Source organism: Pteropus vampyrus, unplaced genomic scaffold, assembly GCF_000151845.1.
Source record: "Pteropus vampyrus isolate Shadow unplaced genomic scaffold, Pvam_2.0 Scaffold1100, whole genome shotgun sequence".
Classification (NCBI taxonomy): domain Eukaryota; kingdom Metazoa; phylum Chordata; class Mammalia; order Chiroptera; family Pteropodidae; genus Pteropus; species Pteropus vampyrus.
In genome coordinates, this window is record NW_011889881.1 from 87449 (window position 1) to 102727 (window position 15279).

General features: G+C 39.8%; 1 long non-coding RNA gene across 1 annotated transcript; it reads left to right on the top strand.

The window, feature by feature from the left end:
* Positions 1-14023: 14023 nt before the first annotated feature.
* Positions 14024-14919, top strand: LOC111734398. Its single transcript, XR_002778437.1, has 2 exons — positions 14024-14751; positions 14827-14919. It is a non-coding gene; the product is annotated as an uncharacterized LOC111734398 (long non-coding RNA).
* The last annotated feature ends 360 nt before the right edge of the window (positions 14920-15279 follow it).

Sequence of the window (15279 nt, forward strand, 5' to 3'; positions counted from 1 at the left end):
TTGGGAGCTTGGAAGCATGGCCAAGCATTTTTCCTATTTTCAGGAAGTAGAGTGGAGACCTTGACCCACAGCATCTAGCCTAACTTTTCTTAAAGGAACCTTAGGTGGAGGACTTATCACACAGTAACAAGAATGATAGGGAGAACAAAAAAATAGTCGATAGCTGTCCATGGCCCAAGACCTAATTTTCTTCCTGGATCAGGGGAAGTAGAGTGGATATTTGAAAACACGACAGTATGTACATCTCGTATCGAAGGTAAACTCGAGTGGAAAACATTTCTCACACTCTCTAGCCTGGTTCTTTCTAAGAAATAGAGTGAAAATCTATGCCCACAGCAACAAGACTAGTCACCTGGTACACACATGATTCCATGGTGTCTTCCTTGACCCCACATGAATCCCGCATGGTGTTCAGGTGACAGCTGCATGACTGCCTAGTTGATACTATATGATTTTTCAGGTGACTTCCACAGTATTCCTCTTCCCCTATCCTCAATCAAATGTTTTTAAAACACATCTCGTAAACTCTTCATTTTCAGTATTTCAGCATTGACACACTGATCGTTAAGCAATTCTTTCTCGACCGTAGTAGTCTAAGGTCCGCATCCAAGAATAGCGTGGAAGTTGCACCTGAAGCCATTAAGAGTTATGTTCACAATGACTTAGGATTTTTGCTACAATACAGCAATATGGTGGCTGCTGATTCCACCACTCTAAAGTAGCTTCCTCAAGCAGTCTCAGCCTCTAAATTTCAATGCTTCCTCAAGCAGTCTCAGCCTCTAAATTTCAATTAATGTGCTACAGCCGCTCCGATTGCCTTCGAGCAGATTGTCCGACCGCAGACAAAACCTCAGGCCAGTTATCTAGCAATCATTGTCTGATAGCCTACACTACTATCCACAAGCAAGTATTCTCATGCAGACATGACTTTTAGATTGAAGGGCAGTGAGGTGGATGTCTCAGCCAGGTTCTGTTACACATAGACTCTTCTTTTCTCAGTGTTTATGTGAATTTTACCAAGGAATGTAGGAGGGTAACACAAAAGTGAGCACTACATCATCACCTCAATGTCTTGTGATCTCCCTGAGGCCAGTCTCTCTGTGGTCACTTGATTCCCACGGGGCAGCCTAGTGACTACTGCAAGAATCCCAAGTTCTTGCTACAAGATTTTAAGGTGACTTCCATCTCATCTTCCTCTGATGGCCTAAAGCAAGGGTTTTCAGAACTGCCTCAATGTCAATACCTCAGCTTTCTTTTCATGGTTCTTAAGCAAGAACTTCTCAGAATTTATAGTCTGAGATTTGCTCTAGAGGAATTCTGAGGCAGCCGTTCTTTCCGCCATGAAGAGGTATCCTCACAATGACTCAGCATTTTTTCCCACAATACAGCAAAATGGTGGCTATTGTTTTCAGAGCTATCCAGTCACTTCCTCACAGCATACTCAGCCTCCGATTTTCAATGCAGCCAATGTATGACTGCCGCCACTGACATAAAGCAGGTTTCCTGACAACAGACAAAACCTGAGGCAAATTAACAATCATTGTCTGGCCGCATATACTGTTAACCTCAAGTAATGGAGCTACTCTGATTGGTCAGTGAAAATGCTAACGGGGATATAGCTGTGCAGCTCTAATGGACCCGGAAAGCCTCAGTCTTATTGAAATACAATTCCAGGAACTCTTTTATAAGGGCTGGCTCAGATGGCAGGAACACAGTTCAAGCAGGCAGTTCAATACAGGTTTCTCCCTGAAGTGTAGTTTACATGAGAGGTCCCTGTTTAGAAATAGCTACTAGGCTCTGCCTTTAAATTTGAGCTCAGCCACTAGGAGTTCTTAGTAGGTTTCTTTCTCAGAGTCCACATTCCCTACAGTCACTCAGCTCAAGATTGATCAATCAGCTTTGTTTGTGCCATGTTTTTACTCCATGTCTGGTGGAGAGTCTGGCAGTCCTATTAAACACCCTCACAGAGGAGAAAGAGAGTAATTCTTCAGAAGATAGAGAAGTGTTTAAGAAACAAAAAGTACTTTCCCTAGTTTCAGCCTCCTGAGAGATGGGTTCTTCAGCTGTTCTTTTGAATCCATGGAGGGGACACAGTCAAATAAAGAAGAAACTGCCATAAAATTCTGTAAAATATAAATCACTTAATAAGGAGAATATAGGAGACTGTGACAGCCTATAGTGGGGACAGCTCCCAGAGTCTAGGATCAGGGAAAGAAGAGGAATAGAAGTTAGGTAGGCAAAGAAAACCTTGGCATTTAGGGAATCAAAGGTTACTTCTATGTCAGGGAGGAGGGAGTTGGGGGGCAGTGTAAGAGGTAAGCTGAAGAAACCAGACCATGGGGCCTTGGGGAGACAACTGGTAGTTCATACTGTATCCTAAGGAATATCAGAAACTCTTAGAACTTATGGTAAGAGATTCTTATCTGGGAATTAAGAACATACACTGATCCTAGCTGAACTTGGTTCCCTGTATCCCCTGGAAGTTTGAAAATGGTGCCTTTCTGCTTCACCATGAACCTCAAATCATACTGGATAAATACATAAGCCCCATCTTAGGTCCTGACTTCCCCATTCCATAATTTATTTTCTCCCTTCTTCAGTTCTGACCCAATTCTCTTAGCTTTTGCCTGCTCAGATTTAAAGGCTTGCTTTTGGCTTTGAACCTTGACTCCCAGTGCCTACTTCAGGCAAAAACTCACAGTAAACTAGTGACAAAAGTATGCTTCCTTAACAAATGTGTCATTTAGGAAGGTTTATCAGCTGCAAAGAATATCATACTTGACTAAAGATGGCTCAAATAATAAGAGGTAATTTTCTCAAGTTATAGCTGACCAGCTCTGAGCCGGCTTCTCTATGAGATTTATTTTTATAAGTTATTTTATTTATTTTATTTTATCTTATTTTTTAGTTAAGGCTTATGATTGGTATACAATTATACATTGGTTATATTAGTTTCAGGTGTACAATATAGTGATTTGACATTTTTATACCTTACAATATAATCACGCCACTAATTCTAGTAATTATCTGTCACCGTGTAAACTTATCACTATATTATTGATTATACTCACCTTCCCCTTTTCTTTTTAATAATTTTATTTTTTTAATTACAGTTGGCATATGATATTTTATTAGTTTCATGTGTACAACATAGTGATTAGACATTTATATAACTTACAAAGTGATCACTCTAATAAGTCTCAGTGGAACAGTTTCCCCGGTCACCTGAACTGAGTGCTTCTGGTGTGTCCCTTGTGTGGGTTGTGTGTGCCCTCCTATTGTAGTCAAGCTTTGGTTGCTGTTTGCATGTTAATGGGAGGGATTGACCCTTGGGCTAATTGCTTGTGAGGACTTGCTGGTGACCAGTGGAGGAGTTCTTGTGCAGGGGCCCTACAGAGCAGGATTTGCTTAAGCAGGGCTCTGATGCCTGCTAGTTTGGGACCAGGATGTCTTGCTCCTCTAGGGTAACCTCTGCAGCTGAAATATCCTTCCCAATTCTCAATCACCACAAGTGGGTGTGGGAACAACCTGTTCTGCATCTCCATCCCTCCTACCATTCTTTAGGTGGTCTCTTCTGTGTCACCAGTTGTAGAACTTCTGTTCAGCTAGACTTCAGGTGATTCCCAATTATGGTTGTTCTGTATTTTAGTTGTAATTTTGATGTGGTTGTGAGAGGAAGCAAGCACAGCATTTACCTATTCCACCATCTTGACCAGCAGTCCCTCTATGACAGTGGTCCCCAACTTTTTTGGCAGCAGGGACCAGTGCTCCTATGAGAATCTAATGCCTGATGATCTGAGGTGGAGCTAAGGTGGTGATGCTAGTGCTCAGGAGCAGCTGAAAATACAGATGAAGGTTCACTTGCTCACCTCCTACTGTGCAGCCTGGTTCCCAACAGGCCACAGACTGGTACCAGTCCATGGCCCAGCAGTTGAGGACCCCTGCTCTATGAAGTTTTGGTCACCCCTAGAGATCACAAAGATTGTTGCAGCAAATGTTAGGATCACATCCTCACAAATTCAGCTCACGGCCTGGGCACATGGGCCATGAGATAATGGCCAAATTATCTTCCAACCACAACTCCTACCTTTTGTCTTGGAGAAAACCTCCTCAGAAAGACACTCCCACCCACTCCTTAGTCGACTTTCCTTTCCTTCTCACTGACCAAAGACAGTTTTCATAGACATATCACAAGCAGGGACTCTCATTCTTGAGATTAAGAATTTTTGGTCAACGCTTATCAAAATCAGAAGGATATTTTTAGCACAGAGGAAGGAGGGAAATCATTTTGGAGTAAGAAGCCAACAGTGTCTGTTACACTTAAAAAAGTACAAATATAATGTTAAAAAAACAGTTATCATACTTAATAGCAAAACATTAGCACATTCCCATCAATTTCAGGAAGAAAACCAGAATGCCTATTTCCACAATTATTTTTCTAGAAGTTCTAGTTAATTTCTTAAGACAAGAGAAAATGAGAAGCTTAAATATTAACAATCATGAAATGAATAGCACTAGTAGAGGCTATGTCTTCCTACTTAGAAATCAAAAAACCAATGGCTAATTAACTAAAATAAATAAGAGAGTTCAGAAATGTGGTCAGCATGCAAATTACAAAATCAATGTATTTATACCAACAACAAATAGTTGAGAAATATTAAAGAAAAAAAAACTCAACCACAATAACTCTAAAAAGAATAAAATGCCTAAGAATAACTGGACTTTTTTTTTTTTTTTTTTTTGAGGTTGATCAGGCTTTAGTGTCTAAGTTTAGACTGGTTATTGTTTGTAACCAAGTAACCCATCTTTGGCCTTGGTATTTGCCACTTCTCCTTAGGAACCTGTGTTAGAGGCTCTCTCAGCCCTCCTGGCTCCAGCTCTTATGAATCTGTTTCCCATCTAGCTTTCCCAGTGGTCAGCAGAGCAGAGGAAGGACAACCCTCTGTGGAGTGACCACCCAATTTGACACTAAGAGCGCTGGAAAGGCTCTTGAGTTGGTAACAGCAAATAATACAAGACACAGCATTAGGTGAGGAGCTGAAAACGGGAGGGGAGGTGTTGTTTAACAGTCTATATAAGGAAAAGTCAGACTTTTCACCCCACAGGAGAAAAGAGGTATGTTTTCTGCAAAGATCTATAAAAGGTCCTTGATCCAAAGACAAGAGGCATGAATGTGAATGCCACCTGGAGATGAGTTGCCAGATGAAAAACAGAGAGAAAATGACAGCGAGATGCGTTTGTCGCTTCTTCTCTTGATCTTCATTTACTCTCCACTTTTAGATATTGTATCTAGAGACAACAGGTCTCCTCAAAGTTAATTTTTAAAATGGATTTTGTGTTTTTGTTTCTTTATTCTCACTGTTGTTTAAAGAGTGGTTTTTCAAGAGAACAGAGATGAAAACATCTTTACATCTTTAAACAGCATCTTACAACCAGGGTGCCCAGTGTGGGGGAGACACAGAGAGACCGATGGAGGAGGGAGACAGCTGTGAGGGTGCTGCCTGAGCTGCTAATGGCTTTCCAATTTCTGTTCTCACTTCCTCTAAGACTGTTCTTCCTTTCCTGGGTAATGTAGACCCCATGGGTCCATTAAATAAACTTCCTTATTTGCTTTCACCACCTCGACTGGGCTCTGTTTCGTGTTCCCAATTAATCCTTGGCTGTGAACATCAGTAGTATCAAGATATGGGGTTTCAAGAAAAAAGAAAATATGGAATCAAGCATGGAGCCCAGATTTGCAGTGAGCCCTGAAGGCTCGCATACATTGACACAGGAAGAGGGCCACCCTCTGATGGGGAAGCAATTACTCTTGTGGAACCAACATTGTGCTGTGAGATCAAAAGCTTTGATCTTCTAAATGTGAAGATACTAGAAGGTTCTCATTACTCTCCACAGATTTAACTAAATCCCAGTGAGGAACATGTGTACTCCCATCTTATAGCTGCCTCATGTTGCTTAAACACAAGCCTTTCTTGTTTTCCTGGAAAGCGTAAGTGTAATGGAGATAAAGAGGTTGTAGAAGACTTGAGGAAAGTCAAGCCCCCCATTATCCTTCCAGAGTACTTCCCTTTCTGACCCTCCTAGAAAAGGATGCTGAACACCCATTGTACAAAGTGAGTTCTTTGAACAGGGTTGAAACTGAGCCTGGGCAGCTAATCTGATGATTTCCCTGCCCCCATCCATTGTTTCCCAATCCATATCCTATGGGACATTTGGGTAAGAATGATGGGATTGGCAGAACTCCCACTATTGTGTGGCTAAACATCAGCCTCATTAGAAGACAGAGATTCAGGGAGAATCTGGCTTATGGCCTGACTCTTAAGTCTGTGTGGGAGCTCCAGGGGCAGAAAGATTTCTGCCTCATGATCAGGGACTTATGCATGAATCATACCAGTGAGGCAGAAATTACAGAATGTACAGATGCCACCAGACTGGGGAACAACTGATGCTCTGCATACACTCCTCCATATTATTTATACATTGATCCACACTTTACCTCACCCCAGGTTGCTGTGTCAAAGTCTTGAAAAGTAATCCTCTTAAACTTATAATGAGATAAGCAAGGTCTTAAATTTATTACTGGAAAATACTTTTATAACTTTGGGACAAGAAAGAATTCCGAAGCAAGACTCAAGAGGTATAAACAAACAAGAGGTATAAACAAACAAATAAAAAGACTCAAGAGGTATAAACAAACAAATAAAAAGACTGATTAAAGTCTACTGCATTAAAAATTAAACAAAAAATAAAGTGAAAAGAGAACTGACATGCTGAGAAGATATATTTTTCAGTGCATAAAATCAGCAAAAGATTTATATCCAAAGGCAAGTGTGGAATGGGTAAATATTATGAACAGGAAAATCACAGAGGAAATAGGAATGGACAATAGATACGCAACTTCACTAGTGAATGGAAAAATGCAAATTAAAACAGAAATATATCAAAACCAAAATAAGATAACCACTTCGCACCCACTGGAATAATTAGAATGAAAAAGACAGACAACCAGTGTTGGTGAGGATGTAAAAAGTTGGAACTCTCAGACACAGCTAGTGGGAATGTAAAATGTTGCAGCCATTGTGGAAAGCAGTTTGTCAGTTGTTCAAAGGTTAGACAGAGCTACCATATGACCCAGCAATTCTACTCCCAGAAATATACACAAAATAAATGAAAACATATGTCTTCATAAAAACTTGTACAGAAATGTTTACAACAGCATTATTCATAATAGCCAAAAGATAGGGAAAAACCATATGTCCATCAATAGGTAAATAAAAGGTGGTATATCCATATAATAGAATATTAATTATTGATGAAAAGGAATGAAGTACCAATAGATGCCAGAACATGGATGAACCTTGAAAACATTACAATAAGTGAAAAAAGATAATCACGAAGGTTCATGTATTGTATGATTACATTTATACGAAATGTCTAGAATAGGCAAATCTATAGATACAGGCAGTAAGTTAGTGGTTTACGTGAGCTGGAGGTGGAGGGATTGGAAAATGACGGTTAACTTTTGTGCAGGGTTTCTTTGGGGGATAATAAAATGTTCTGAAGTTGATAGTGGTGATGATCGCACAACTCTGTAAATACAGTAAAACCCGGAGAAGTATATATACACTTTAAATGGGTGAATCTTATGGTATGTGAATTACATATTGATAAATCTGGGTTTGTTTTTGTATCCCCTTTTTCCTTTTTAATTTTATTAAATTTATTGCGGTGACATTGATGAATAAGATTATCTAAATTTCGAGTGTACAATTCTATAACATATCATCTGTATATTGCATTGTGTATTCACCCAAAGTCAAGTCTCCTTCTGTCAGTGTATATCGGGCCCCCTTTACCTCTTCTACTTCCACCCCCTCTACTCTCCTCTGGTAACTACCATACTATTGTCGATGAAATACTGCCATTTGCAACAACATAGATGAATCAAGAATATCATGCTAAGTGAAATAAGTCAGGTAGAAAAAGTCAAGAACCATCTGATTTCATTCATATGTGGGATATAAAACAGAAAGCAAAAAATGAACAAATAAGACAAACAACTAAATTAAAGTCGTTTTTTTTGTTTTTGTTGTTGTTGTTTGTTTTTAATGAAATACATACCTTCCACTCACCTACCCAAGGATAATGAGCAATGGAAATAATCATTTACTGCTGGTGGGAAAGTAATGGGTGCAGCCACTTTGGGAAGTATCTAGCAAAGCCAAAGTTTCACATATCTTAAACTGAACAACTCCAGCCTTAGACATGTACCCTACAGAAATCCATGCAGATGTGCAGGAAGGAATGAGTGCAATAGTATTATTGCAACATTATTTGTTCACCAATAGACTAATGAATCTATACATTGTGCCATAGTCATAGGATGGAATGCCATACTGAAATTGAGTTAATGAACTAGAACTACATGGGTTAATATGAATAAATCTCAAAAATATACAATTGCATAAAAAGATAAGCTTTGAAATAATATGTATAGTATATCCATTTTATAATGTTAAGTATATATGACCTGGTATTATTTTTGGATTTATCACATGCAGTAAACTAAAAATATGCAGAGGAAGGAGAACCAGCATATCTAGAAAGTGGTTACCTCTGGCAAGGAGAAGAAAGACTGGGCTGAGTAAGAACTGTGCATCATCTGCTTCCTTAATGTTTTAATTCTTTTAAAAACGTGTGTGTGTGTGTGTGTGTGTGTGTGTGTGTGTGTGTGTGTGTAAAGCAAAAATGGCAAGATATTAAGATTTAACAAAACTGGGTTGTGTTTATACATATGTTTATTATAATATGCTCTATATTTTCTGTATTATTGAAATATTTCATAATAAAACAAAAATGCTTTTAAAAGGAGGCTTAATTGACATGTATTATTCTATTTAAATTTTTACATTTTAAATATTTACCAATTGTAAGCGCACTGAATTCATCTTGGTGAACAATTTCATGCTTTGGGGGCTTCAGGAAACCCGTGAATCTGTAGACAGAGTAACGAGGAGGCAGGGAAAAGAGGTTCACAGCAGGCGCTGACACTAGTTTTAAAGGTTTATAAATGGAGATTTGAAAGGAAATGGCCTGGCCAAGTACACGCTGTTTATAAATGATAGATGCTATACTTGACCCCTTCTCAAGATCTGGAAGAAACTTCTGATTACAAGGTCAGTGCTATATTCACTACACTTGTCCCCCCAGGTTCAAAGTCATATAGATTCCTCATGTAGGAATTCAGAGGCATTTGAAAAATAACTTTTTGAGGCCATACAAATATTAGGTTGTTGACAAAGACAAACCTCATTACTAAACATACTATTAGAATAAAATTAAAACATATAAAACATTGCACATTCATTAAGGAAAATTTGTATATTAAAGGAAAGTTTAAAGAAGAAACACTCGACAACATCTCATCACTTAAATATAATCTTTCTCAACATTTTTGCTATATATTGACTTTTAAAAATATATATAAATTTGCAAATAAAATTTACATCCTAATACTTCTCCATGTTCTGGAATATTCTGTGAAAGCATGTGTTATCCAGTGATAATATTCCATTGAATTGATGTTTCATAACTAAAACATATCCCTATGTTGGAGGTTTTTGCTGTTTCCAGTTTTTAATAGTATAAACATTGCTGTGATGTCTTCATGCCTTCCTTGTGGCGCAAAATGGAAGAGGCAGCACTTCTTAACATATTACTAAGTTGCCTTATGAAATAATTGTCCCATCCTTCTTGAAGGCAGTTTGTCTTTAGATGTGGGAATAAGTTCTTAGTGTAATACTAACCTCCCTTCCCCCACAAAAAAATACAAAAGAATGTATACGTGAGTTAGTTTGGGTTAGCAAATGGACTTTAGAATAAGATGTAATGGCTTTAATTGGAAGCTCTGCCATTTATAACTGTGTGATTTCTCTACCTCGGTTTTCTTGTCTGTGAAATAGAAATAATGCAGTACTTACCCCAGAGTGCAGCGAGGATTAAGTGAGGTAACACCGGTAATGCTCTTTAGTGGCACGTACATAGTAAACATTAAAAAATCATTAACTACACTAGCATCTTTGTTATTATTATTGAGATAAAGGCCAGGTGTTGTTCAAAACTCTATCTGTATTAATTAATTTACTTCTCAAGACAACAGAAGCATTGGGTGCAACTGCCAGGTCAGGCCCTTACTGAGAAAGAGGGAGCCCTCCTTCCCTCTTCGGTCTTCCCCATCCTGCTCCTTGAAAGTGGTTGTGGTGCCTGGAACTCCATCTTGGACTGTGACAGTGACAACCACACCCTGAGGACAGTGGAACAGAAAGTCAAAAATAACCTGGGTCCCAGGTGACAGTGCAGCCACCAATCCAGCCCTGAACCGTCTAAATCCAGACTTTTTACATGTGAGAGAAATAATCCTCTGTCTTGCTTAAACTACTCTTAACTGGAGTCTTATCCATGACAGTCAAACCTATATCCTAATTCATATACTGTGCCATCAGGCAAGTTCTACAACTTGAGTCATTCATGAGTTTTGTATTGAAATAAATGCTCATACTTCTGAAATGGCCTTTCCTTAAACCGAGACAGGGCCAGTTAAAAGGAGATATGAAGTCCAAAACAAAATGTTTTCCACTTGCTGCTTAGAGACCACTCAGGCAGAGTATCTCTCAAAACTAGAACTGCCTGGCTGGAAAAACAGCTTGTACATTAATAGCTAGGAAATAGAAAGGAAAGGTGGAAACATGAGGGTGGCCCCCAGATATTTTCAATTCACACATTATTCTCATCCTGCTTTGCCTTTCATATCCATCTATCTATGAGCCATTTCTACTGTTTTGTCCCTCAGGTGCCTCCTAGGCTCAAAGTACCTAGTGAGGAAGTGGTCGGCTTCTCTTGGTCCTTGAGCACCCTATACTTACATGCAGGATCTTAAAACGCATTGTGCAAGTCTGTGTCAGATTTCTTCCTCAGGCTAATGAGGGAAAACTGCATATTTCAGGATTCTGGTAAGACATTTCTGCCCTGGGTTGTAGGCTCAGTTGAAGCTGCAAGTTATTGCCACGAGAGGGCGCTATGTATCCTGCCAACAGATTCAGAGAGGTTCTTCCAGCAGCTTCAAGAAATGGCCGGGTTGGCAGAGGGGAGAGGAGGACATTTCTCTTCAAATATATTTGTTAGTCCCTTTTATAATTATGGGGTTATCTCACTCCATTTTCACACCTGTCCCTCACCATTTCCCCCTGGATGTTCTGAAGACACTTCAGTATCAAAAGTCCAAATTCCAGCATAATTTTCTCCACTCTACCCCATCCCCAAATAAAACAACCTTTCTCCTTTTCCTCCTCTCCTCCATGTTTCTCTAGCTCAGTTAAGAGCATCTTTATCCTCCAACCACTCACACTAAGATGATTGATTCCTGTCCCCTCCCTTTCATTCCTACACCCGAGATGTCACCAAAGCCAAATTATGCTCTAACCCTGGCCTTTTTCTCCACCCAGACTGCGCCTCTCTCACTGTGCCTCAAACAGGTATTTTGGAGTCCTCTCAAGTTTCTCTCCTCTTTAGTCATCTTCAGTACTCTGACGACACTAGAAAGATCACTTTGTTTTCCTCCTTAAAGATTAAAATAAGGTAGAAACAACCCAAGTGTCCACTGAAGAGTAAATGTACAAACAAAATGTGGTCTACCCCTACAGTAGAATATTAATCAGCCTGAAAAAGGAAGGCAGTTTCAACACATGCTCCAACATAGATGAACCTTGAAGATGTTATGCTAAAAGACAGCAAAGCTTGGATTAATCCAGGACTGGCTGTTAGACTCAGACACTTTTATCAAAAGACCTGGCTTTTGAAACAAAAGTCCCAATCCCTGGAAAATGGTGAGACAGAGAGATCAACTTCTAACATACGTTAATTTATAATAAACTTTTAAATCATCTATTTCCTCAATATCTAATTTCCATTTTTAACTAAGCAAAATTTCTGGGTTGAATTTAATTTTTTTAGTACACTTTCCTACGGAAAAAAAAAAATTCTCAATCTCCATTCTCTAGCTGGGACTAGCTTTGCCTAAGAAGTAATAAAGCTGGCATTCTAGTTTCCAAACAAGGCTTTGGGGCTTTGATTACTGAAAATTTGTCTGAGGCAGCTTAATGTAGTGGTTAAGAGGATAAACTGATCTAGAATTCACCAATCCCAGGACTACTCCTGGCTCTCTCAGTTCCAATGTAGCTACTCTGGGCAATGGTGATAATGATATGATTTTTATCTTTCCTTCTATTTTATGGTGTATGATATTTATTTAGAATTGTGTATATTGAACCATCCTTGCATCCCAGGCATAAATCCCACTTGATTGCGTTGTATGATCCTTTTCACGTGTTTTTGAATTAATTTCGCTAATATTTTGTTTAGAAGTTTTACATGGTACTCATCAGGGATATTGGCCCTGTAGTGTTCTTTCATTTTAGTATCCTTATCTGGCTTTGGTAACAAGGTAATGTTAGCCTCATAAAAATGAGTTTGAGAGTGTTCCCACCTCTTCAATTTTTGAAAGAATTTGAAAAGCAGTGCTATTAATCTTTAAATATTTGATAGAATTCACCAGAGAAACCATCTGGTCCTGGGCTTTTCTTTGTTGAGAGATTTTTCATTTCTGGTTCAATTTTCTTATTATTGGTGTTCATGTTTCAGACCTGGTAGGTTGAACTTTACATTTTGCTTTGGTGCTTTCCAACTATGGGCAGTATTACTAGGAGAAGGGAGGGAATTAATTTTGGAAAACGAAGCACTTTATAGGATCTTCAAATAGTCCTGCCTTGCTCTCCAAAATACAGAGCTTAGGGCATCTGAGGAAACTGCTGCAGGAGGGCGCCAGCGAGCAGAAACTCTGTGCCCATTAGACAATAACTCCCTATTTTCCCCTCCCTCATCCCTTGCCACTACCATTCTATTTTCCGTCTCTGTGAATTTGACTACTCTAGGTAATTTATATGAATGGAATCATTCAGTATTCCTCCTTTAGTGACTGGCTTACTTCACGCAGCATGATGTCCTCAAAGCTTATACGTTTTGTAGCAAGTGTTAGAATTTCCTTTCTTTTTATAACCGAATAATATTCCATTGTATGAACATGTCACATTCTGTTTACCAATTCATCTATGAACACTTAGGTTGCTTCCAATTTGGGTTATTTGTAAATAATGCTGCTATGAACATGGATGTACAATATCTCTTCAAGTCCCTGCAGTTAATTCTTTGGGGTATATTCTCAGAAATGGAATTGCTGATTATGCAATAATTTTATTTAAAATACTTTTAAGACCCACCATACTGTTTTCTACAGCTGTTGCACCATTTTACATTCCCACCGGCAATGAACAAGGATTCCAATTTCTCCTTGTAAACATTTATTTAGTTTTTTTTTTATAGTATTCATCCTAATGGGTATGGGATGGTCTTCTCTGAATTCTGGCACACTCATTACATGAATTAAAGTGTAAGCTTTAATTTTAATAGTGTTCATTTCTAATGAAAAACAAGCCGGGTAGTGGAAGGGCTGTGGTGGCACAAGTTCTGGGTTCTGACCAAACTGCGTCACTGGAAGGCCCTGGGCAGGTGAGAACTTCCTCCAGGCCTCAGATTCCTCATCCTCTGGGGGTAGGGAGCACAATTGGCCAGGTGCCAACCCTTAGCTGAAATAGACTTGGATATATTTTAAATGGAGTTTCTCTTCCACACCAGTAGCTGGTTCTGGTTTGTTTTTTGTTTGTTTTTTTTTTCCTTTTACTCATTTCACCGCCCCTGGGGTGGAGCACAGCCCTGCATGTCCGGATTCCTGCATGGTCTGTTCCCAGGCATCCTTTGAACCTGGGAACCACCGAGATGTTGGACCTCCGGAATCCTAGAGAGGACACACACACACACCCACACACACACACACACACACACACACACACACACACACACACACACCCCCCCCTCCCCCCCCCGTCAGGTGGATGTCGGTGCACTTCCGGTCTTTGTGTGCCGGGTGACGGCAAGTAACCCAGGAGATTTAATGTTTAATTCTCCGTCCTGGGCGTCCGCGGGCTTGCAGTGAGATTCGTTCTGAATCCGCAGGACCATGGATGGCGTCCCCAGACCGGCAGCTCCAGTCTCCGCCTCGGCGGCCCCTTGCTGGCGTTCTTCTTGCCCCCGCATTTTTGGTTTCGCCCTCCCCTCGTGTCCCCAGCAGGCCAGGAGTAAGGAAAGTCCAAAGCCTCCAGGGAGGCGGGAGGGGGAGGGTCCTCGGTTTGCCCCCTCGTTCAGGCCTCTTGCCTGCTGCCGACCTTGTTCCTTCCCAAGTCCATGCTGCTGTCCATGGGAAATCCTTTTGAGCCGACCTTGTGGAAAATCTAGGCTGTCGAACTGAAATACTCCGCTCTGGATCTCTCGACTTTATATTTTCATTATTCAACATAAACTTAATAACCGGAGCGTTAGGCTAAGGATAGGGGAAATGATGATTCAGACTAGATTCTTACCTTTCCCAGACAGAGACGCTCTAGTAAGGGAAATGACTGTGTTCTTGTATAGCACAAGATGCCCTAAATGAAAAAAGTGGAGCAATACGGGATAGGAGCTACTGCGGAATGAGGAAGACTTCGTAAAGTGGGTGGAATTCGAAGGAGGGGGTAGGAATTGGATCTGTGGAAATACCCTCACAACCAAGAACATTCCAGATGGAGCTGGAGCAAAAGCACAAAGGTGAAAGGGGGGAAGAGCTAAAGGGAGAGTGGTTAATATTTCAACACCATTCTGATAAATGTTTATTCTGTGCAGGGTAGTGGCGATTAAAGAATGTGTGGCCACAAATACCTACTCTGAAGATTGTTAAATTCCTCCTGCCAAAAATAACGAAGCCCCTTAATAAAATAAAAATAAAAAACTGGATTTGTTATCTAGCGATAGTATAGCAAAATGAGTCTGCATGCCACTTGAAAGCTGTGTGACATTGGGTGATTTTCTTACCTTTCTGTCAAATTCCTTGTTTCTAAAGGAGGGATAATAACACCTATTTCATAGGAAGAAATGAATGCGGTAATATGTATGAAGCACCCACCTCTGTGTGTGGCTGAAGGTACTAAATCCTCATATATCTTTCTATACTTGATTTGAAGTGGTGTCATTCCATATCTTTTCTTGCATCATCACAGTCATCTGACAATTAGTATCTTCATTTTTCTTTGCACAAACCTCTTTTGCTACTTTCATTATTTCCTTCTTACCTTCCTC